This window comes from Trachypithecus francoisi, unplaced genomic scaffold (genome assembly GCF_009764315.1).
Source record: "Trachypithecus francoisi isolate TF-2019V2 unplaced genomic scaffold, Tfra_2.0 Lachesis_group7, whole genome shotgun sequence".
In the NCBI taxonomy this organism is placed as follows: Eukaryota; Metazoa; Chordata; class Mammalia; order Primates; family Cercopithecidae; genus Trachypithecus; species Trachypithecus francoisi.
In genome coordinates this window covers 72872955-72899166 of record NW_022681472.1, presented here as the reverse complement: position 1 = coordinate 72899166, position 26212 = coordinate 72872955, and the positions used below count along the sequence as shown (strand labels likewise).

The 26212-nt window shown below is 40.5% G+C and overlaps 1 protein-coding gene across 1 annotated transcript in view; it reads left to right on the top strand.

Annotated features, from left to right (window-relative positions):
• Positions 1-26119, top strand: part of SAMD12 (sterile alpha motif domain containing 12) — a 498432-nt gene extending 472313 nt beyond the window's left edge. Inside the window, exons 5-6 of the transcript XR_004435192.1 lie at positions 12635-12726; positions 25399-26119. The gene's annotated coding sequence lies outside the window, so the exon portion shown is untranslated. The remainder of the gene's footprint in view (positions 1-12634; positions 12727-25398) is intronic.
• The last annotated feature ends 93 nt before the right edge of the window (positions 26120-26212 follow it).

Here is a 26212-nt window from a genome sequence, read left to right as displayed (position 1 = left end):
GACAATGCTCACCTTTTGCCTTTTCGCTTCAGCAATAGCTGAAGTCTTATTTGTCCTCACTTCACCAATCCCATTCCTGATCTTCTGTCCCTGGAGATAACAATTATCCTGGTATTGGTGTTCCATGGATTTATACATTCATGGTGGGTTTATTATCTTCATTTTACTGATGAAAAGTCTGAGGCTTGGAGAGATTAAGTTACCCACAGAGAGCCATTCAATTTATAACTGACGGCGCTAACATTCGTGCCTAGGCCTCTCTGGTTCAAAGCCATGTGGCCAAGACTACATCCATCTTCCTGAAGCCCTATTTAAATCATATCATTTCCCAGTTTTGATTGCTACCCCTGAATTAAATATAAGTTTCTCATCTTAACTTTATAGTTCTAAAAAAGCATGACTTCAATGTACTTTAGTGACTCCAACTCTATGTAAATCTCTTCACACCCAGCAAAACCATTTGGTGTTTTTTTCCTCCCCAGTATTGCTCTGTTTTTACTAGCTGTTGTATTATTGCCTGTGTTTTTTCCTCTGTCTTGAATATCCAACCCTTCTAATTTCCATAGGGCAAACATCATACTGACCCTGCATAATTTATCTGACAAAATACATCATTCATTCATTCACTTTCTCATGTCAAACATTGATAACTGCAAAGAGCATCTGACCAATGGCTGTTTGAATCTTTCTTCCTTCCATCTGGGAATGTCACTCTACTCAGAACCCTTTAGCAAAGCATTTTGCATATATTCTTCCAACATTTTGCCATATTGTATAGCATTTGTATGCTTTTTCTCCCTTTTCTATATGATAACTTTGTCCTTGTATTATCATGAATGTCTAGCACAATGTATAATAGATGACCATTGAACACTTACTAAACTGAATTATGCATTTAAAAATAGATATCCTGGGACATATAAGAATTGGTAAATATAGTAGTATTTGTTTTTAATTTACATTCAACCAGTTAAAACATACTGAGTACAAAGGTTTTCTTAGATGAGTAATGAGTATCTACATAGAGCCCTTTCAAAACATGCAGGGTCTGGCCCACATGGAGCCTTGATATCTAATGTTTCTCCAACAAGCCTCTGAAACACAAAAGGAAATCACAATTCCATCCTTCCACCCACAGAAAATGGCATTAACATCTTAAATCAAGTTGGCTGAAAGACATTTGGATCCAAGCAAGCAATATTAGGCCAAATTTTCACACTGCTACAATCTGATGTTATCTTATACCACAGATATTTTGTTCTGTGTTGGCTTGAGTTATCTTGTATTATCATTGCCATGTAAAGTGCCACTGCAATGAATGGCGTTGCTATCAATGGGTCTTTTTACAGTTAATGAGCTGCAGAGCAACTCTTCTTGAGCTGGAATAATAGATACAGCAGATTCCCCAGCTAATTCCATGTGAGTTTGGTGCCATTTTATAGTTTCCCTTGCCTTCAACTAAAATAGGATAGTGACTTTGCGATTATTTATTGCAAAAGACTGAAAATAAATCATGCAATAATGCTACATATTATGAAAAAAGGTATGCTTTATGATACAGAAAGAATTTAATGCTGGATAGAAATGCTTGGATTTACTTCTATGCCTGTGACACTTAATTTCACTAAGCTAGGTGGATTAACTAAAAAATGAGAAAGCAAAAAAATATAAAACCAGAATAAAAATTCCAGGCTGCTTCACCTTATTCAACTCTGTGTGCATGGATACTGCTGATTCGGACACGTACCATTTCCTTTTAATTGTTCATCTTCCTAGAAGCTGGACAGACTAGACCTGTGCTAAGGTGTGTTGTGAAAAAGTAATGAAATCTCTGCCATAGGTGCCCTTCTCACTTCGGGTTCCATTCACCTGATTTAGCAACAACACAGTAATACACTGAGGCTCTTGTCCAGAATGCTAGGAGCACCCTAGCATTCTCCTTCCTTGGAGCACGTCAATTTCCAATACAGTCCAGGTTACATCAATAGGCATCCTTCTGGTGCCCATGAAATTTATATCGGTGAGCACTGATTGGGCACCTATGGTATGCCAGAGACAGTGATGAGTTTTACACTGTATACAATATGAGCTCCTGCCTTGATCCTCTCATAACTGAATAAAACCATAAAGAATTTTAAGATACTGTATTATAAACTATTGTTAGATATGGCCCATCCCCCCCAAAACACCGCTAATTGACCACATTCTTCAGTGATGTATCTGGTCTGTGAGTTCTGAGCATTAGATTGTTATTTTAATTTAGGGTTGAGGCCATTCTAACTTTGGCAAAATGCAACAGATTTCCTACCCAGGACTTAATAGAAATAAGAAAAAAGATTAAACAGCTTGATTGAACCCATACTTTATAATTCATTAGATATAATATACTAAATAGATACAAATAAATACATATATGTGTATTCATTACACAAACATATATATACAGAATTAAAGTTTAATAATGAAGCCATAACCAATATGCAGATGTAACTAAAATTTAATTATAGTGTGAGCAGTCTTGCTAACAGTGTCACCCAAGGGAATGTCACCATCATGGTGGGACCTAATTCTTCTAGTTTACCTCCTGGTTTTATGCCTATTTTCTCCATCCATTTGCTGCCCCAAACTGGTGCCTTGCTAGGCTGTTTGCTTACTTTTTTATACCAAAGCTGGCATACTGTTACAAAGGATTGTCATTTTCTTTTTCTGTCATTGCTCTCAAGGTTCAGGTTTTAAGTGTTTATTGGATATTTTACTGTAACTCATGCTATTATTATTCCTAATTTTCTATTGCACAAATGTTTGCACTGCTGGGCCGTAGGATGCACAATGCCTATTCTGCAGTACTGCCTATTACAGCTATATAGATTAGTTGGTGTATACTAAAATTTAATGGTATGAGCTCTATAGAACACCCTGGACCTCAGGAAGAGAAAGAACAACTTCCAGGCTAAGTGCTTCCTGAAAAGTTTTCTGCATTGTACAAAAAGTTATTTACGCTCTTCTTTCTTCCTGGGGCTTCTGTGAATAATTGATACATGCACATTTATGTGAGAGCTGCATTATGATAACATTATGAACAGCATGTCATGGGAACACAAAGGAAAGAACGATTAATTCTGAAAGAACAGTGATGTTTGATTAGAAATTTTGGTCTGACAGAAGCTGTCTGGAAGGGCATCTCATGCATGGTGAATATCAGCTACACATACAACAATGTATTGAAGTGGGTGGCATGTTTAAAGAATAGGTAGCCCAGTGTGATTAGAGTACAGGTGGGGTGAAATGAAATAAAGCTGAAAAGGGAGCCAGATTTTGGAGGCCCTTGAGTGTCATGATAAAGATTTTGGTATTATTCTTTAGTGTGTGTGTGTGTGTGTGTGTGTGTGTGTGTTTATATGTGTTTGTGTGCAGTTGTGTGTGTGTGTTCTTTGACTTTTGCTTAAGCAGGCATTGACATGATCTACTTTGCTTTTTCCAAAGGTAATTGGCTGCAGTGTAGTGGATGGACTGGGGAGATGAAGGACAGTGACAGCAGACCAGTTAGGGTCACTGCAGTAATCCAAATAAAAGACAAAAGGGATCTAAACAGGGAAGATAGCAGAGACACTGGGAGAGAAATTCATCTCAGATGTAGATTAAAGAGATTTAAAACAACTGGATGATGGGATGAAGAAAAAGAGGAATTAAAGGTGAAGCTCAGGTTTCTAAATTGAATGACTGGATAGATTGTAAAACCGTTAGTTCAGATAAGAAACATAGAAGGTAGATAGGTTTTTGCTCTTGAAGGATATAGAGGAAGGGGAAAGGTAGAGATATCACTCCAACCTAGAGTAACCCTCAACCCATGGTGTAGCCTCTGGTCATCTCCCCTCTACAGCAGTATCAAAGGGCAAGTTCAGTTATAAGGCCAATGAGGGAAATGAAGCTTAAGACAGCCAATGCAAGGAAGAATGTGCCTGGAGCATGGACCAGTCTCGTAACTGGCACCTTAATACCAAGCCACTTGGGTCTTGGCTACCTGTGTAAGTCGGCTTTTTCTCTCTTTGCAGAGGGAAGTACACTGTATGTTTGACCTCATTTTTTTTTTTTTTTGCCCCTCTCTGTCCACATGCTTTGAGTATATTTTGCAGTTCCTTCCACAAAATACACAAAATAGAGTGTATTTTCCTTTCCCTTGACTTTGAGCTTGACTAATGAGATGCTAGTGGGTTTGACATGAGCAAAGGGCTGAACTGTGCTTGTGTAGTGGGGCTTGCCCTCTGGCTCCTCACTCATCCCTATTAGGACTACTTTCCTTCAGGTAGCTGTTTCCCCTTTACCCAGATTCTACAACAAACACTCAGACACAGAGCCAATTCAGCAGCTACCACTTGAACCCAAGTCACCAAACCCTACATGAGGAAAAATAAATAATTATTTTATGGCACTGAGTTGTGGGATGTTTTGTTATGCAATGAAAACTAACTGATGAGGACACCAAGAGAAAAACATGCTTATGAGCAGTGATTCTCTGGCTTCCCTTGCCAGCTCTCTTTAGCCAGCCGAGGGGTTAGGAATGTCTGGCATAACCCACAGCTTATCAAATGTGCATGTATTAAACGGATCTATTCACAGTAATTATGTAACACTTCATAGACTTTCAGTCACCATTTTAAAACATTCACTTTTGATTATGAATGGCCTTGTACTTGTGTTGCATAAAGCATTGGGAACAAATTCCACTACCAGTGGTGGACTTTTCCAAACCTTCATTTCTCCTGAATCAAGAAATTCTTGGCCGGGCACAGTGGCTTACGCTTGTAATCCCAGCCCTGTGGGAGGCTGAGGGGGGTGAATTGCTTGAGCCCAGAAGTTCAAGACCAGACTGGGTGACATGGTGAAATCCTGTCTCTACAAAAATTGCAAAAATTAGCCAGGTTTGGTGGTGCACGCCTGTAGTCCCAGCTACTCAGGAGGCTGAGGCAGGAGGATTGTTTGAGACTGGTGAGCAAAGGTTGCAGTGAGCTAATCTTGTGCCATTGCACTCTAGCCTGGGCACGAGAGCAACTCTGTTAAAAAAGAAGCAAGGAAGGAAGGAAGGAAGGAAGGAAGGAAGGAGGGAGGGAGGGAGGGAGGGAGGGAGGGAGGGAAGGAAGAAAGAAGGGAAGGAAAGAAGGAAGGAGAAAGGGAAAGGGAAAGGGAAGGAAGGAAGGAAGAAGGAAGAAGGAAGGAAGAAGGAAGGAAGGAAGGAAGGAAGGAAGGAAGGAAGAAAGAAAGAGGAAGGAGGAAGGAAGGAAGGAAGGAGGAAGGAAGGAGAGAAAGGAAGAAGGAAGGAAGGAAGGAAGGAAGGAAGGAAGGAAGAAGGAAGGAAGGAAGAAGGAAGGAGAAAGGAAGGAAGGAAGGAAGGAAGGAAGGAAGGAAGGAAGGAAGGGAGAGAAAGGAAGGAAGGAAGGAAGGAAGGAAGGAAGGAAGGAAGGAAGGAAGGAAGAGAAAGAAAGAAAGAAAGAAAGAGAGAGACAGAGAAAGGAAGGAAGGAAGGAAGGAAGGAAGGAAGGAAGGAAGGAAGGAAGAAAGAAAGAAAGAAAGAGGAAGGAAGGAAGGAAGGAAGAAAGGAAGAAAAAAGAAAAAAAGGGAAAAACACAAAACAAAAATCTTGCTATTTTGAATCTCAGTTTGTTATTCCAATCCTAAATCTTAAATGTTTTACTTTTTTGGTGGGGGTGGTGGCAGCTAGTTCTGTGTTCTGGGGATGTAGAATCTAGTCAGATCCCAACTTTAAATTCTTGAAAACAAGTATTAAGTAGAACTTTGGCCTTTCTTTTTCTGGGTATACAACCCAAACTCATTTATCCTTTCTTGAGAGGTTCTATTTGAAAATTATTTGGCCATCTTTCTGCTCTTTTCTGAACTCTTTTCTACTTTGTTATATGTCTTCTAAGTTGTAAAGACCAAAATTGGACATGCTCTTTATATCTGAGTTGGTGCTAAATCTAATCTCTTCACTCTTAGGTCTTTAGGAAGATGGCAGGTCAGATACCTTAAGGTTGGTCTGGCTTCCATTTCATTGTTACAGAGTCTGTACGCCCCGTGGATTTCCCAGCCCCCACTAGAGCTCCCCATGTTATATCTTTTGCATTGATTTTTGGTACTTCAATATCTTAATCTGTCTTTAGTTCCTGCTATGATCACTCCAGGTTTTTGATGATTGCTGTTTACTTTTTAAATTTCTTCTTCTTTAAAAACAAATAGAGTATTATCGAGCTGTGGGACATCATAAGTTAAATATAAATGTAACTGAAGGCCCAAACAGGAAGGGCTAAAAAACATTTGAAAAAGTAATGGTTAAATATTTTCCAAACTTGATAAAAAGTATAAACGTATACACCCAAGAAGCTCAATAAAACTCAAGTACAAGAAACATAAAAAAGAGACACCAGTGGTGTAGATTGTAACCAATGTTATTAAAACTAGTAATAAAGAGAACAATTTTTAAAGCAGCTAGAGAAAAAAAGACTCATACAAAAGAGCAAAGATAAGGATGATAACAGATTTCTCATTAGAAATAATGTGAGCTAGAAAACAGTGGAGAAACATTTTAAGATACTGTAAGAAAAACTGCGTCAAACTAGAATTTGAAAAAATGTTTTAGAGATTGGTCTCACTATGTTGCACAGGCTGTTCTTGAACTCCTGGGCTCAAGTGATTCCCCCACCTCCTCCCAAGAGGCTGGGACCACAGGTGTGCGCCACTATCCCTGGCTTTCCAACAATTTGAAAAAATACTCCAGAAAGTACCTTTCAAAATGAAGGCAAAATAAAAATTTTTTCAGATGTATATAGAGCTAAAAGAATTCATCAGAAACAGACTTGCACTTAAAACACAAGGAAAATAAACACGTGGAAATTTGGATCTACACAAAGAAAAGAAGAACCTTGGAACTGGTAAATATAAATACTCCTCTTCCTATTTTAATTTTTAAAGAGGTGATCAATTATTTAAAGCAACAATAATAATGTCCAGGAGTGGTGACGCATGCCTATAATTTCAGTACTTGGGGAGGCCAAGCCAGGAGGACTGCTTGAGGCAGGGAGTCTGAGACCAGCCTTGGCAACAGCAAGAACCCATCTCTACAAAAAATAAAAAAAAAAAAAAAATAGCTGGGTGCAGAGACATGTGCCTGTAGTACTAGCTACTCAGGAGGCTGAAGCAAGAGTATCACTTAAGCCCAGGAGTTCAAGGCTGCAGTGAGATGTGACTGCACCACTACACTCCAGGCTAGGGGACAAAGCAAGACCCTGTCTGTTAAAAAAAGGGAAAAAACAATAATAATGATGTATTGTAATATTTATAACACGTAGAAGTAAAATTGCAACAATAGTATAAAGGTAGGGAGAATACACTGAAGTAAGATTCTTATACTACAGGTGAAATAATACAATACACTTGAAGGTATGTGATGAGTTAAAGATTTATATCGGCCGGGCGCGGTGGCTCAAGCCTGTAATCCCAGCACTTTGGGAGGCCGAGACGGGCGGATCACGAGGTCAGGAGATCGAGACCATCCTGGCTAACATGGTGAAACCCCGTCTCTACTAAAAAATACAAAAAAACTAGCTGGGCGAGGTGGTGGGCGCCTGTAGTCCCAGCTACTCGGGAGGCTGAGGCAGGAGAATGGCGTAAACCCGGGAGGCGGAGCTTGCAGTGAGCTGAGATCCGGCCACTGCACTCCAGCCTGGGCGACAGAGCGAGACTCCGTCTCAAAAAAAAAAAAAAAAAAAAGATTTATATCATAAATTCAAAAGCAGAGTTTCTCAATAGAGGCAGTATTGACATTTGGACCTAGATAACTCTTTGTTTTGGGGACTGTCCTGTATTTAGAAGGATGTTTAGTGGCATCCTCGGCCTCTTCTCACCATATAGCAGTAGCACCTCTTCCGTTATAACAATAAAAATGTCTTCAGACTTTATTAAATATCCCCTGGTGATGGGAAGGGAGGGGGGCAAAATCACTTTCAGTTGAGAATCACTGGAATTAAAGAATTTAAGACAATGTGGTACTGGTTGCAAGATGAACAAATAGGTCAGTGTTACAGAATAAAGTCCAAAAATAGACCCATATGTATATGGTCAACTAATTTTCAATAAAGGAAAAAAGGTGATTCAGTTGATGATGATGGTCTTTTTAACAAACAATTCTGGAACAATTTGCTGTCCACATGCAAAAAAAAAAAAGTAAAAACTTCACAACTCACGTTATGGTAAAGTAACTAAAAATGGATCATGGGCATAAATGCAAAACTTGAAACTGTAAAACTTCTAGAAGAAAGCATAGGAGAAAATTTTTGGAACCATGGATTAAGCAGTGATGTCTTAGACAACGCACCAAATAACACAACCCATAGAAGAAAAAAGTTATATTTTTCAACAAAATTAAAAATTCCTGTTCTTTGAAAGACTCTGTTAAGAGAAAGAAACTGGGAGAAAGGACTTGAACCCAGAAGATATAAAGAATACTCAAAATTCAATTGTAAGAAAATAACCCAGTAAAAATGGGCAAAATATTTGAAGATATACAGATGGAAAATAAGCTTATAATGAACATTATTGATCTTTAGGTAAATACATAAAACCGCAATGAGCCATCACCTCACATCTACCAGAATGGCTAGAATAAAAACATGTATAACTTCAAGTGTTGGTGAGAATGTGGAAAAGCTGGAATCCTCGTGAACTGCTGATGGACTCACGCCTGTCATCCCAACATTTTGGGAGGCTGAGGTGGCAGGATTGATTGAGCCTGGGAGCTCAAGGTTGCAGTGAGCTGTAATGGTGCCACTGCACCCCTCAGCCTGGGCTGCCGAATAAGACTTTGTCTCAAAAAAAAAAAAAAAAAGTTAAGCACACATTTACCATATGACCCAGCAATTATACACTTAGGCATATACTCAAGAAAAATAAAATTGTATGTATGTCCACACAAAGATTTGCAGGCAATGTTTATAGCAGCCTTATTCATAATTACCAAAAAGTAGAAACAACCCAAATGTCCATCAACTGGTGAATGGATAAGCGAAATGCCATATAACCATACAATAGAACTACTATTCAGCAGTTAAAAATAACAAACCATTGAACATGCTGTAACGTGAGTAAAGCTCAGAAACATTATGCTAAGTGAAAGAAGAAAGATGTAAATAACCACCTGTGACATGATTACATGCTGTACGGAATGTTCAGAAAGGCAAATCTCTTAGCAAGAAAGTATATTAGGATTGTCTGTGACTGGAGATGGAAATAGGGATTAACTGCACAAAGGTATGAATGGTTTTTTGAGGGGGAGAAGATGATGGAAATATTCTAGAACTAGATTGTGGTAATGGTTGTATTCTGTAAATTTTCCAAAAATCATTAAATTATACACTTGAAGTGGGCAAATTTTATGATGTATATATTATACCTCAATGAAGCAGTTTTTTTAAAAGGAGATCATGATGTTTGTAAGATTTTACATTCCACTTTTTTCACTAAAAATCATAACATATATATTTGTTAATGTCATTAACGACAACTTGAAAACATTTTTCTAATAACCACTTAATATTCCTGAATATATACATACCCAAAATTAATAGTTTCCCTCTAGGTCATTTGTAATTTTTAAAAATAATGCTGAGGCAGGAGGATCTCTTGAACGCATGAGTTTGAAATCCGCCTGAGCAGCATAGAAAGACTCCATCTCAACCAGGCACGGTGGCTCATGCCTGTAATCCCTGCATGAGGTGGTTCATGCCTGTAATCCCAGGCCCAGGCGGGTGGATCGCTTGAGGTCAGGAGTTCAAGACCAGCCTGGCCAACATGGTGAAACCCCGTCTCTACCAAAAAAATACAAAAATTAGCCAGGCATGGTGGTACGTGCCTGTAATGCCAGCTACTCCGGAGGCTGAGGCAGGAGAATCACTTCTACCCGGGTGGCAGAGGTTGCAGTGAGAAAAAATCACACCACTGCACTCCAGCTTGGATGGACTCCACCTCAAAAAAAAAGAAAAATAAAATCTCTACCAACACACACACACACACACACACACACACACACACGGGGAAAAAAATCAGCAAGGAGTAATCCTAGCTATTTAGGAGGCTAAGTTAAGAGGATCTCTCGAGTCTAGGAGTTTGAGGTTACAGTGAGCTTATTGCACCTCTGCACTCCAGCTTGGGCAACAGAGCAAGACACTATCTCTACAATAAAATTGAAATTAAAACAATGTTTTGTTTAACCTTTCTGTTCATATAAACTATGTGACCTTGGACACGTTCTTTAACCTCTCTTAGCTTTAATTTTCTCTTAGGGGCAGGGTGTGGTGGCTCATGCCTGTAATCCCAGCACAGTGGGAGGCCGAGGCGGGTGGATCAAGAGGTCAGGAGTTTGAGACCAGCCTGACCAACATGGTGAAGCCCCGTCTCTACTAAAAAGACAAAAAATTAGCGGGGCATGGTGTCACAGGCCTGTAATCCCAGCAATTTGGGAGGCTGAGACAGGACAATCACTTGAACCAGGGAGGCAGAGGTTGCAATGAGCCGGGGTTGTGCTATTGCACTCCAGCCTGGGCAACAAGAGTGAAACTCCATCTCAAAAAACAAACAAAAAAAAAAAACAAAGAAAGAAATCTAATAGGAAAAACGAGCACGATTAATAGTTCCTGTTGGCTGGGCATGGTGGTTCACGTCTGTAATCCCAAAACTTTGGGAAGCCGAGGTGGGCGGATCATAGGAGGTCAGGTGTACTAGACCAGCCTGGTCAACAAGGTGAAACCCCGTCTCTGCTAAAAATACAAAAATTAGCCAGGTATGGTGGTGTGTGCCTGTAATCTCAGCTACTCAGGAGGCTGAGGCATGAGAATCACTTGAACCCAGGAGGCGGAGTTTGCAGTGAGCTGCGATCACACCACTGCACTCCAGCCTGGGCAACAGAATGAGACTCTGTGTCAAAAAAAAAAAAAAAAAAAAGAGTTCCTGCCTCTTAGGTACAACATGGTTGTTCTAAGCATTATCTAAAATCAAATGTGAACGATTTAGCATGGAAATGGCGATCACCAATTCGATTTTAGCCATCATTACTGCCCTCAGCAATCATTACACATCTTCAAATTTATGATTATTTTCTCAGAATAGGATCATATAAGTGAAATCCCAGGCTCATTTTAAAAATCCTTCTCTCTAAGTTAGAAGTAGCACAAAACATTCTTGGCTCTTTTCCAGTTCCTATTCTGATACTTGGAACCCAGTGTGGTTCGTCAGCTTTTTGCTCTGTGGTCTTGGCCTGATGCTTCTGAGAGCTCTCTGGCTCTAGGCTTCCCATTCTCTCCAACCAAACCTATCAGTCTTGTGATTTCTCTCCTATTGGGAGATGGACTGTGTAACCTTGAATAAAAACGGTGGACAAAAGAGCAATGGGTAATAATGAATGTTATTATTCCTCATAGGTAACATAGCTGCCTTTTCCTATGGATCACTAGTATCTAAACACAGAGAATTGGGATATGGGATCTTCAGGATTCTCTACAAAGTCTAATGGGGAAAAATTGTTGGTATTTGTATTTTCATATCTAAAGCCGCGTTGTATGTAGTTATGCTGCCTGCATTTCTTAATGGGGTGGACAAGGCCCTCCGTTCTTTACCTCCATGTACTTCTCCAGCTTTGGCCCTTGCTATCACCTCCCTGCAATGTGATACTAAAATCATACAGCACATCTTGCTATTTTCTCAAATGTGCCATGCTTTCTCTCCCACAAGGCTTTGTACATCATGTTCTCCAACCTTGAACACTCTCTGCCTACCCCTGCCTCCTTCATTTGGCTAACTCCTACTTATAATCCAGGCATCCTCTTAAACCCTACTTCTTCCTGGAAGTTTTCCTGTCCCGAAGTTGGAGTTTGGTGCTCCATGGCTAAGCTCTCATGGCACTCTGTCATTACCCTTACTGGATCTAAATTGCCTGTTTATTTGCCTTCATCCTGATCACACTATGTGGCAGCCATGGGGTTGTGTCGCTGTGATCTCCCTTCAAGAAAGAACTGGCTATTTAGCTGCAAGGAGTGCAGTTAGCTGACAGCCTCCAGCTGTTAATGCCTTCAAGTTCTGCCTTAGCTTTGAAGCTGAGGCCATGATCATTTTGGGCAGCCCCAGCCAATGACTGAGTATAACAGTGGCACCAGGGCCAACTCAGGACTCCTTTAGTAGGAAATCTTTGGGTTGGCTAAGACTTCATCAGATCTGCATTGTAGTCTGATGCTGTCTCTTCCTCATCCTGCCTCCTCCCTCTTTCCTTTGACAGATGTCATATCCGCTTTTTGGCATAAAGGATTCCCTTGTCCAATCCTGCTTCCTCACCCTTTCACGTTCATGGCTTATTCTCCAATAAGCCTCCTGAAATTCTTACTTTGTCATATGCATCTGCTTTCTGGAGAATCTGGGTAACATAGACAATGAGCCCTTTAAAAGTAGGGACTACATTCTTATTCAAATTGTACCTCCAGCTCCCAGAACAACACACAGTAGGAGCTCAATAAATATCTATGAAAGGATTGAATGAATGAATGAACATTCAAAATAGTATTCAATATTGAATGATGTTTTGATCTTATATAATTCACAGGTGCTGGTCAACATTCAAGAACATTCTGATTTGTAGACTCAGATTTACTTATAAAATGCACTGCAAGAATGACATAATTGTGCATTTTTCAAGTGAGTATTTTCCAGCGGTTGGATTTATGCCAAATATATAATTTACCCCTTAGGATAATCCCATGGGCTAATGTAGTTGAGCATGAATCATAATAGATATTTGTACTTGAAATTACACAACAGCTATAAAACTGCTATTTACTATCAAAATAGCAAATTTTAAATATTACTGCTTATGCCTGGAAATCCCATCTAAATGTTGTTTTATAGAATAAAATCCAAAAGCATTAAAAGCTTTTCAAAATCTAGGCTCTATTTATTTGGCATTTGCCACACTATTGTGTATGTGAAATATCTAGCTAGCTAACTCCCCCACTAGATTGTAAACTCCTTGAGGCAAGCAAACCATTAATTTAATAAAATTAAAACCCATTTTCATCAATAAATTAATAATATATAAGAAATTAATAAATTTTTATTAACCTACCAAATATCATTAAACATCTACTATGTCCCAGGCACTGTGCTAGGTGCTTTGGGAGCAGCAGTGAGTGAAACAGACAAGGCTTATGGCCCCCATGAACTCTCTCAGTGGGGATGAGGGTTGTCAAAAATAATTACCCAAATAATGAATATGTGCAATAATAGAAGTGGGAGAGTGGCTAAAAAATAATGTCCCCAAAGAATATTCATGTCAAACACTGGAGCTTGTGATGTGATTTTATTTGGGAAGAGTCTTGGAAAATGTAATCAAAGATCAGGAGATGAAGAGACAATGGTGGCTTATCTGGATGGGGCCTAAATGCCGTCCAGAGATCCTCACCCGAATCCTTATAAGACACACAGGGCAGAAAACACACAGAAGGGGAGGCGGCAACATGACCACAGAGGCAGAAATTGGAGAGATGCAGCCACAGACCAAGGCATGCCTGGAGCTACCAGAAGCTGGAAGAGGGAAGAAAGGATTCTCTCCTAGAGTTTTAGGAGGGAACATGGCCCCGCCAACACCTTTATTTTGGATTTCTGGTCTCCAGAACTGCAATAAAATATATTTCTGTTGTTTTGAGGTAGGAAGTTTGTGATAATTTGTTATAACAGCCACAAGAAATTAACACAAGGGAGTAAATAAACAAGGATCTGGGGGTCTGGGAAATGACTGTGCATAGGCCTCAGTCCTCGCCATGTTTTCCTGCTTTCCATACTCTATGGCGTGTTAGGATATTGTCTCATTTTCTGGACTTTACATTTTTTCTTCCCTGATTGATATACTCTCACTTTGCCCATGCTTAGAAAGTTGGAGATTAATTCCCACAGGTTTAATTTTAACCCCTCTTGCTGTGGATTCTCTGCAGTCTATGCTTCACATTCTTGGAAGAACACCACTGAGCTCTATCAGGCTGGGTATTTATAATGACAGATAGAGAACGGCTTCAAAGGCATGCTTGCAACTCTCTAACATGCTTTTACACTTTACTGTGATGTGGCATAAAGTACACAGGCAGACGCCATGAGTTCTGCATTTCAGCTCAGCTTCTGACACTCATTGATTGCGTGATCTTTGACAAGTCATTTAGGGTATTTATGCTTCAATTTCTTCATGTGAAATTAGGATTTCTCTGGCTTTAAAAATAACCATAATTCCATAGTCAATTTTTTTTACATTTGTGCAAAAACTTTCATGTAAACTGACTTGGGGTCCTATATAACGAATTCAGTAAGTAAAAAGTTCTGTAGTACATATTATCTAAAAGGAGGAGAATCTATACTCTTCAATACTGTGCCTCTCTTGGTTTTGCACAAATGATTCCCCATAAATCAGATGTACAGGTAATCACAAGTCTTGACTGTGTCCCCAGAAATCACAACTCAAAAGTCAACCTTTAGGAATCCTTTAAAAAAAAAAAAGTTATGTTCTATGATGGAATTTCCCTTGGTAAGCTTAAACAAGTAGTATAAGCTAAGTCATTCAACCAGAAGAGGTTTACCATCATACTTCCTTGATGAGTTTGGTAATAAACAGGCCCTAGCCGGTGCCTGTGGTTTATTCATTATTGTTATTATTATTCATTATTCTAACACAGCTCTGGGTCTGTGCTCTAGGCAAACCAAGTCTAAACATATCCCTTCCCTCACTCTTCCTCCTCACCCCCATTAGTTCTATGACACAAGATAATATTAGTCACTTACATAAACTAGTAGATATTCATCAATTAGCCCACTCCTTTGCTTGGCACTGCAGAGATCAGAAATGTGTGACACACGAATGGCTCTTGACATCAAAGAGCTTATCTGCACAAAGATAGCCAAGGATTCATGTCAGCAGCATATTGCGAGGGCCAATGTAGGAGTACTTGAATTTGTTATAGAAGCAGATAGCAGGAAGCAAATACTGTGGTCTGCTAGACTGGAAGTTAGCCCATTGATCTGAGCTTTCCAGTTCACCATTGTGTCCCCAATGCCTAAGACAGTTTCTGCAATAAAGCAAGCATTCAATAGATATGAATTGAATGGTTAAATGTATGGTCTGAACTTGGAAGGGATGGACAGGGGAAGATTCCCAGAAGAAGAGAAACCCTGAGTTAGGGTTTGAAGAATTGAGCGACATTAGGTAATAGAAGGCAAGAGGGAACTTCTAGAGATGCTATAAGCCAAGTTGCAGAAATAGACTTTTCGTAGAGGTAAATGGAGAATGTGGATGTTAGATTAATACTGAGATTGATTCTTAAAAGGTTAATGTTGTTTCAGTTTATGGCTTACACATTGTTGAATAGTGAGAGTCTGCTTCTAACATTTGTTAATTTTGGCACTGGAAACAAGAGGTTCAAGGGCCTGGGAGAGATGCACAGCCTCCCTCTGAGGCTAACTTGGAACAACTCTTCTAATCAGGTGCCAAAGTCTCTATGTGGCTCTAAAACCTCCAGCTATGTAGTGATAATCTGTAGTTGGGACCACAACATTTGTGTGGTTGTTAGCTACTGAGCCTAGAAGGTATCATTTCATGTTACTATGAACTGGGTCTATAATCCTAGAACATATGCCTTTGATAACTGTCCCAGGGAGAGGCCATTTTCCAAAATTTTCCAGAAACTATTACAGGGGATGGCTAGGACTAAGGTGAGATCCTAGCTCTTCCTAGTGCTCTGTAATTATTCTCCCTGCATTTGATTCTGAAGATTTAAATGTCCAAATCTGGGCTTGCTTCTTTGCTTACTTCCTAACAATTGCCATGGAGTCAGGTGGCACAGCAAAAGGTACATTAAATACAAAGATGCTCTGTTTAAGATCTGTGTGGCTTCTATTACTCACTGAGTCAGAACTAACATTTTTACTCTTTACATCAAAACTATTCGCCAGAGTTCTTTGGGCTACTCCATTTCTCCCTCCTTAACTTACACTTCAATGTATCAGGCTGTCTATTAGCAGGAAGCTTGGTGTATGAGACATTGGCTCAGAACAGCTTCAGATTTGATTCTGTTATTTATCAGCAATGTGGATCTCCCCTGACCAAGTTTCATTTTCCACCAGGGTGAAATGAGAGCAATCATACCTCACATATCATCCTCACAAACTTATTGATAAACTTCTCATGAGACCATGCATTTCTAACAGGCTTTGTAAATGTGAAGCACATAAACATGTAAGGAATAATTATTTTCATTTTTTGCATCTTCTCTACACATATGGCAGTCTCAAATTACTTAGTACTTCTGTTCCATTGAACAAAGAGCTACTGAACTCCGAAGACTTTCATAAAAGCTGAGCCAGAAAAGTGTTGACAATTTCCTTTGAATTTCATATCTCTTAGAATTTGCTTCTATAGCTGTTTATCTTTTTGCCAGTTCCTAAATGCTCTTGTGACTAACACTCTGGAGCACTCAATAAATGTCAGTTAAATTAATATATGAATAATGCAGTGTTTATTAGTCAAGATAGTCTAAGCTATGCTGCAATAACAGATAATCCCTGAAATCTCAGTGACTCAGCCCAACAAAACTTTATCTTTTACTCATGTAAAACCTGATGCAGGCCATGGGACAGGGGTAGGCTCTTAATGACTCAGAAGGCCAGGGTTCTTCTGTATTATGAGTCAAGACAATGGTTTCCAAAGTTGCTTCAGGGAAGGAAGAGAAAGATGGAGCAAGCTCTAGGCTTTTGACTACCATAGCCTACAAATGTCATTTTCACTCACTAATTGACCAGAACTAATTGTACAGCCAACCAAACTGCAAAAAAGGCTAGAAAATGTAGAAGAGCAAATGAAATAGTTGTTGAGTGCCAACTTCTCTGAAACACGATGCCCTCCACCTCAATAAGAGTCATTGTCTCTTGCCCCCAATACAGATTGCAGGGAACTATAACAATACGTAAGACAGACGAAGGCCAGGTACAGTGGTTCACACCTTTAATCTCAGCACTTTGGGAGATCAAGGTAGGAGGATTGCTGGTGTCCAGGAGTTTGAGGCCAGCCTGAGCAACATAGCAAGAGCCTATCTCTACAAAAAAATCAAAAATTAGCTAGGCATGGTGGCACGTGCCTGTAGTCCCAGCTGCTCAGGAGACTGAGGTGGGAGGATCACCTGAGGTGATCACCAGGAGGTGAAGGCTGCAGTGAGCTGTGATAGTGTCACTCTACTCCAGTCTGGGCAACAGAATGAGACACTGTCTCAAAAAAAAAAAAAGAAAAGAAAAATTCCCTGATTTTCTGGAGGTTATATTGAGGTGAAAGAATGAGAACATTTTGGCTTCATTTTAGTTTCGTAATATCGTGTACTGTTTATCCTTCCATTTCAATTATTGTTTGACCTTCTACTTCAATTGTGCGGTTTTTGAGGGTGTCAAAATTTTTTGAAAGAATAAGGCAGGGACCATTCTAACAGCTCTGTGCTTCTCCCTAGGGAAATGAGACATGTGTCTCTTGCTTCAGCTCCTGTCTGCTGGTCATGAGGTTCAAAACTCCCTGTGATTTCAGCTGGGAAGATGGCAGAGGAAAGGAAGTCCAGCACCTTCCAGCTGGACTTGTTTGGATTGGCACAGTTTTTGTAAGCAGCCATGACTCCAGAGTTGCTGGAAAATGTGCTTATCACCCTAGAGGATTGAGTGGGAAAGGGAAGATCCTAACTGACAGAGTCTGAATGAGAGCCAGTGGAAAATGGGCCTCAGTCTTTTGGTAGGTGGGTGGGAAGAAGATATGGGGTCCAGCCACAGGGTGTGAGCAAGCTGTGATATTATCTTTATTATTGTAGCCAGATAGAATGAAATCCTAAGATGGATAGAATCTTAGCCAGACAGAATGGAATCCTAGAATGGAATCCTGGTGCAGTGGCTCACGCATGTCATCCCAACTACTTGGGAGGCTGAGTCAGGAAGATCACTTGAGACCGGGAGTTCAAGAGCAGCCTGGGCAGGACAGTGAGACTCCCATCTCTAAAAATATATAGATATAGTCAGGCACAGTGGCACGTATCTGTTGTCACAGCTTCTCAGGAGGCTGAGGCAGGAAGAGGGCTTCAAGCTAGGAGTTCCAGTCTGTAGAGAGCTATGATCATGGCACTGCCCTCCAGACTGGGTGACAGAGACTGGTGACTCGGTGTCTACAAAAAGTAAACTAAAACTAAAAAAAAAAAAAAGAATAGAAACTTATTGTTAATTTTCATTGAGTGAATGAGAAATATATCCAGTTATGTTTCCTTCTTTGCCATTTCCCTTTATCATTGGGCTTCTCTCCAGTGTAAAGGGAAGAGAGAGATATATATATGTATTTTTTTTTTTTAATGTCTGCTAAAACCCTGACACCAATCTCTGGGCTGACTTCACTGAACGTTACTTGCTTCTCCTATGCAGACTAACATTTCTTGATTCTCTGCACTTCATACTTATACTACATGTTGTTAATATCCATTTCCACCACCTCCACCTCCACTTGGTCTTGTATCTCATGGGCCAGAAAGCTAAAAATTATATTCTCAGTCTCCTTGACTGTTAAGTTTGATACAATTTAGAGTCCAGCGATGAGTTATACGCTAATGAGATTGGAAAGTGGAAGGGAAGAGGGTCATTCTCCTTAGTGTCAGTATTGGCTGATGCACATGCTCATCAAATGGGAGCTTGTGCAGTCACCGGAAAGCTGGTGTGAAAACCGATTTGAGGCTCTGGGGCAGCTATGATGGTGAATGTGGTTTCCTGCAACCTCCTGAACTGGGTGGCAGCTGCAAGAGAAGCCTTAAAGCTTGTCAGTGGCCCTGTGTCTTCAGTTCCTGCCATCTCACCTATATTTTGTAACCACTTATTTTTCTATTTTAAACCCTATTCTGATTGAAATACCATCTTAGTCCATTCAGGCTGCTTTAACAAAATATCATAGATTAGGTGACTTACAAACAAGAGAAATTTATTTCTCATACATATAGAGGCTGGGAAGTCCAAGAGCAAGGCTCCAACATATTCGGTGTCTATTGGGGGCCCACTTCCTTGTTCATAGGTTAGCACCTCCCAGGAGTGTCCTCAAATGGTGGGAGTGGTGAGGGGTCTCACTTGAGCCTCCTTTATAAGGGCACTAATCCCACATATCAGGGCTCTGTCCCCTTGAACAAATCACCTCCCAATGGCCTCACCTACTAACTCTGTCACCTTGAGGGTGAAGATTTAAACATATGAATTTGGGGTGCATATAAACATCCAGACCATCACTAGGGTGGTTTCTATTTCCTGCATGTATTTTCTGACATATACAGTGCTTCTGTACATTATCTTACTGGGATATCCAGCCTGCTTAGAGTCACTCACTCAGTAAAGGTTAGAGTCAGGATACACATTCTAAGATCCATGTTCTTATCACTGTTCCATGCTGCCTCCTCCTTAGCCTTTAAGACCCAAATCAGATTTTACTTTCAGTCTCACCCTCTGCCTTATTCCTCCATTCCCAGGACACGTCTGTCCCACACCTCTTCTTATTGGCTCATTCTGCCTAACACTGATATTTAATTTTCCTCTCTAGTTTTAGTCCCATGAAAAGAGAAAAAAAGTTAAGGAAAAGCAAGTTAGCTCATAAGCAAAAAAAAAAAAATGCTTTCTCATGTATATTTTTAATATTTGTCGGATGGCACCATGCTAGCAAGCTTGTCCAACCCACAGCTATATGTGGCCCTGGATGGTTCTGAATGTGGCCCAACAAAAATTTGTAAACTTTCTTAAAACATTATGAGATGTTTTTGTGACGATTTTGTTTTTTCAGCTCATCAGCTGTCATTAGTGTTAGTGTACTTCATGCGTGGCCTAAGACAATTCTTCTTCTTCCAATGTGGTCCAGGGATGCCAGAAGAGCATAAAAGCACAGCACAGAAGAAAAACCTCTGCTCTTTAATTCAAGCTGATACTCCTCCTCCAAACCATATAACTCAAGGACTCTAGGACAGTGATAAGAACTTCTGAGGGATGCACATTCTGGTGGAGGAAGTGAGGCAGGAGAATAGGGTCCAGAGGGAGGGAACCTGAGGCCGATTTCACGCTGACTTCATATAACTGAATCGAAAGGAAAACCCCAACTTTCCATGCCTAAGTAACAAAAGAACCAGAGGCTACTCCCTTTGCAAAGCCCCCCACTCCCAACTTTTTCTGCAAGGCAGATGGAAAATCGTGGAAACCAATCAGACGTTTACATGGGAGTGTAACTTTGTAATTGCCTTTCAGCCTCTGACTGGGGGCTAAGTCTTCCTTTGCATAGAAGCCTAACCTTCGTAACTTCACTTCAGCCTCTGATCGGTTGCTTTCCATAACCAATCAGACTGACTGCGGGCCACTACTTCATTTGCATGGTGTGAACACGAGCTGGTCAATGGGAAACCTCTAGAGGGTATTTGGACCCCAGAAGATTCTGTAACTGGGGCCCTTGAGCCACTGCTCAACCCACTCCCACTCTGTGGAGTGTACTTTCATTTTCAATAACTCTCTGCTTTTGTTGCTTCATTCTTCCTTGCTTTGATGTGCATTTTGTCCAATTCTTTGTTCAAAACACCAAGAACCTGGACAACTAGCAGTTAAACCCTCTACCAGTAACAGAGGAACCTCTATTGCCAAAGAAACGGAGGAAGAAGAAGAGGCAGAAAGAAACTGTCTAGGAATCTACTCACACAGGAAGCCCTGGGTTTTCTTCCTTGCGGATCGATGACCATTTTGCTTTATTTCCTCACATCTTCTACAGTCCCCTTCTGCCATTTTCTTACAGCAAACATTAAAGTGACTCCCCTACCCTGGTTTCCACATCTACAGCTCAGGCAAGGAGTCAGATCCAGCAGCAAAGACATCAGCTGTGTATACCACCAGCTTTCCTCAAAGGGAAACTTTGAAGTAATTTTCAAAGGTTAAAGGAAACTTGCCAGTCTGGAAGTTCGTGGGAAAACCCAGCCCATACTTGATTTCTTTCCCATCTAAGGAGGTGAGCCCAAAGGATAACAAAACTATAGCCTATTGGATGGTGAACACCAGGGAAATCAGAATTCAGTGGTGAGTATCTGGATTTACAACTTGATAAACCGTTTTAGGTGGTAAAGTTAGGCCTTCTTAAGTTCTCCCTTATGACTTTCCCACTTGATCTCCTCCAAAATTTTGGCTCTGGCTTTTCAGTTCATGAGAATTGACGTTAAGTATCAACAATGAAGCCAGATAGGCCAGGCATGGTGGCTCACTCCTGTAATCCCATCACTTTGGGAGGCCAAGGCGGGCGGATCACTTGAGGTCAGGAGTTTGAGACGAGCCTGGCCAACATGGTGAAACCCTATCTCTACTAAAAATACAAAAATTAGCCAGGCATGGTGGTGCACACCTGTAATCCCAGCTACTCAGGAGGCTGAGGCAGGAGAACTTGAACCTCTTGAACCCAGAAGACAGTTGCAGTAAGCTGAGATTGTGCCACTGCACTCTAACCTGGGAGACAAGAGCAAGACTCTGTCTAAAAGAAAAAAAAAAAGAAAAACAAAAACAAAGAAGCCAGATAAAGCTTCAGAAGGAAAGAACCAGAGAGGAGACAAAGTAGGGACAAAGTGGGGGAGTGGGAAGGAAGGATGAGGATGTTGTGTGGGAAGGAGATGGAGAAAGGAGAGTGGGAGCACAAGGAACCCAAGGAGTAGAAAAGCAGAGCTAAAGAACATTTCTGGGCTGGGCATGGTGGCTCACGCCTGTAATCCCAGCACTTTGGGAGGCTAAGGCAGCAGGCCTCCCACTGCTTAAGCTCAGGAGTTGGAGACCAGCCTGGGTGACATGGCAAAACCCTGTTTCTACAAAAAGTAAAAAAATTAGCTGGGCATGCTGGTGCATGCCTATGGTCCCAGCAACTCAGGAGGCTGAGGTGATAGGATTGCTTGAGCATGGGAGGTTGAGGCTGCAGTGAGCTATGATTGCACCACTGCACTCCAGCCTGGGTGACAGAGCAAGAACCTGTCTCAAAAAAAAGAAGAAGAAGAAGAAGAAGAAGAAGAAGAAGAAAATTTCTGCAATGGAAAAATTCCTCATTCAAGTCTCTCGTTTAAGAATCTACCTGATAGGCCAGTCGTGGTGACTCACGCCTGTAATTCCAGCACTTTGGGAGGCTGAGGCAGGCAGATCACGAAGTCAGGAGTTTGAGACCAGCCTGGCCAACATGGTGAAACCACATCTCTACCAAAAATACAAAGATTAGCCAGGCATGGTGACGCATGCCTGTAATACCAGCTACTTGGGAGGCTGAGGCAGGAGAAATGCTTGAACCCGGGAGATGGAGGTTTCAGTGAGCCAAAATAGTGCCACTGCACTCTAGCCTGGGTGATAGAGCAAGACTCCGTCTCAAAATAAATAAATAAATAAAAATAAAACTACCAGAAAAACTGTTACAATATTCATCATTATTTAGATCTCCCATATTGTACCGATTAACTGGTATGTGTCCTTTACAGTTGTCATTTTCTCTAGCATATACTTGGTGTCACATATATGAGCTCCTCCAGTCACCTCTGTGTGGTTTCTGGACCAGCAGCAGCACCTGCAAGCTTGTTAGCAATGCACACTCTCAGATCCTGCTCTGGCCATCCTAAATGAGAATCTGCCTTTCAATAAGTTTTTCATATGATTAATGAGCACAGTAAAGACTGATAGGCACTGCCCTACAACCTCAGACAAGAATGAGTAAGAGAGTGACAATGAGTGAGTGAATGAGTTTGCTCTGAGGAGGCTGGTATGAAGGCTAGTATGCCCTTTGCTGCACACTCGATTCCTTGGAAGACTAATGAAGATTAAGCAGTGGACAAGCTGGTAGTAGACTAATGAGTATTGCCTGACCACAAACCAGGAAAACCTGGTTATACCCGAAGCTAGTGGGTCTCAAAGTTTATTGCGCATCAGAATCACCTGGAGAGCTCTTAAACCATAGATTGCTGGACTCTATTGCTGGACCCTCCCCGCTCCAGAGTTTCTGGTTCAGTAGGTCTAGAGTGGGCCTGAAAATCTGCATGTTTCACCAGTTGCTAGGTGATGCTGACAGTGCTGGTCTAGGAACAACACATTGAGAACAACTGTCCTAAGCGATAAAGACATTTAGATAAAAGAATCTTGCTCCTATAAATTATTTGGGATAATTAAGGTCTCAAATCCCCTATTGAATTTGTCACTGGAGACCATACCACTTTATAGTGACTTCCAGAAAAAGCCCCTCATGGGAAAGCACGCATGTATTTCAGCCAGCTGCATGGGGTTGAGAGCTAATGAACAGGGAAGCTAGAATGGTCTTGCTTTCCCAGGCATGCCATCCAGCAAACCCAGAGACAGTGGGTTGTTGAAGAAAATTATACAGATGAGACCCGGAAGCTGCCATTTCATTGGGGAAGACTTTGCCTTTTCATTACAAGAGAAAGCTAACATTTCCCATCTTTCCTTCCACCAAAAGTAGGCAAGCATAAAACCAAAGCCAATTTCTTACAATTTAGTAACCTCAGTACCAACCAATTATATTCCCGGGACATGAGAAACAGCTGTTGTAACATCAGAGCTCGAACAGTTTCATCTCAGCTATTTAAGGGGATAAAAGAGCCAATATTTTCATTCCCTTGTGATATTATCAAGACATGATAAACAACCAGGACTACAGTATTAATTACATTAATTTGGAGAGGAGAGGGACCACTTTAATTGCTCCAAGCTGGAGAATAATTTTTTATGGGTAGACAATCATTCCATAAATTCACATTAGAAAGAGTACTTTGTCTTGTATTATCAGCAACAAAACTTCTGGAAGCAAAAATCAACCACCACTCCCTTTTAAGGTAGACTTCAATATAAAAAATAAAATCTTACTGTTGCTATGTGTCAGTTGTTCAACCTGACATGTTGAGCTGTTTGGTAAAAAGAAACATAGGGAAGGTATTTGTCCTTTAAGAATTCATAATCTAAAAATGGAAGTAGCACCAACAGCTAAATTTGAATACTTTCTTACATATAAAACATATATGAAGAGAGTGTTGCCTCCATCTTGGGGTTAAGAAGATCAAATGGGGATATGGGAAGAGCATTGGGAAGAACATCAGGAAGAATAGCTAATAGATGCTCGGCTTAATACCTGGGTGATGGGGGCTGGGCACAGTGGCTCACGCCTCTAATCTCAGCACTTTGGGAAGCCGAGGCAGGTGGATCACGAGGTCAGGAGATCGAGACCATCCTGGCTAACAAGGTGAAACCCCATCTCTACTAAAAATACAAAAAATTAGCTGGGCGTGGTGGCGGGCACCTGTAGTCCCAGCTACTCAGGAGGCTGAGGCAGGAGAATGGAGTGAACCTGGGAGACAGAGCTTGCAGTGAGCCAAGATCACGCCACTGCACTCCAGCCTGGGCAACTGAGCGAGATTCTGTCTCAAAAAAAAAAAAAGAAACAAAAAAATACCTGGATGATGGATTGATCTGTGCAGCAAACCACCATGGCACATGTTTACCTATGTAACAAATCTGCACATCCTGCACATGTATCCCTGAACTTAAAATAAAAGTTGAAGAAAAAAAAAAAAGATGAAATGAATGATGGACATCAAAATGCTCTAAAAGCCATAACACCCTAAAAAAACAGAAGAGAAAAGGGACATATCATTTATTGAATGCCTTCTACATGAGGCACTGAGCTAGGTACTTGACTTACATGGTCATATTTTAAAACTCATAAGGAACTCTAGAAAGAAAGGAAAACATAAAATGGAGAAAATATAATTGTGAAATGCCAGTTTTGTCAACATGGAAATTATTCAGATAAAATCCAGTTTTTTCAATGTGGAAATTATTCAGACAAAATGTTTGACTCATATTAAGTAATAAGACATATACATATTAGCTACCATAAGAATCATCTCTCATGGCCAGAATAAATATTCTTTCACCACAACAATTATTTGTTTACCTGATAGGTGGCCACATGCTGAAATCATTCAAGCATATACTACAGTTTGGGTAATAAAAACATATGTAAGTAAATCTACCAAGGTTCCTGGAACTAAAACCTGCACTCAGCTCCAATGTTTGGGATGGTGGAATATGGATGGAAAGGCTCTGGAGAATTCAGAGTGGCTCTAGGAAGTAGCTCCTAAGAGTTGCTGGATGCAGCAGGTGTTGCTGTGGCTTTGAATTCACGGTTTATAATTCAGGGCCCGGGGAATTCCACTCAGGTTTACAGGAGCACTTGTTCTAGAAAATCCCTATGAACAGTGCTGATATCGTCACATTTGCTAGATACTCCTTCAGGTTCTGCCCGAGCTACTATGAAGCAGTTGTGGGGAGTGGATCTTCCAATGCTCAAAATGCTCTGGAAACTTGAATTGAGGATAAGAGCAGTTCAGCATGGAACTAGTACCAAGACTCACACTAAGGAAGAAGGGGTTGGAAGAAATTGAAAGAATACTCTGGGGTTGTGCATTCCCCATTGCAGAATTGGGAGCCCTGCTGTAAATGGGGAGTACTCACCAGAGAATGAAAAACTTTGAATGTTGCAAAGTTCTGAACCACAGGGTTCTTTTTCATGTAGAAATACCTTCATAATGTATGTAGGGGAATAGCTTGAGTAAAATGTAGAGCAACTATGAACACACAGAACCACTCAGTAAAACAGTATGTATCAATATGGTAATATGTGAAATATATTGTAAAGAGAGAATTTCGATTGCAAAGAGTATTATTTTATATGATCTCACTTTTATTTAAAAATGCAAAGATTTGAATGGAAAAATATTGTAAGTGTGTATGTGGAAATATTGACATTATCACTTGATAATGGGTATAGGAGTATACCCATATCCATTATAATGGGATAATGGTTATCTTCGCTTCGCTTATTTATGTTTCCTGAATTTTCTACAGTACTAGGTAACTTGTAAAAATATAAATTTTCAGAACTGGAATTATTTTTCTTATCAAGATAGCAACAAATAAAACTTGTTGGAAGCTGACTGTGCCACATAGTATTTCACCTTTGTGAGGCCATTTTCTTCTCACAATGGAAAAATAAGGTTGTTCTTTAATAAGAGGAGGTGTTACTCCAAGGAAGCAA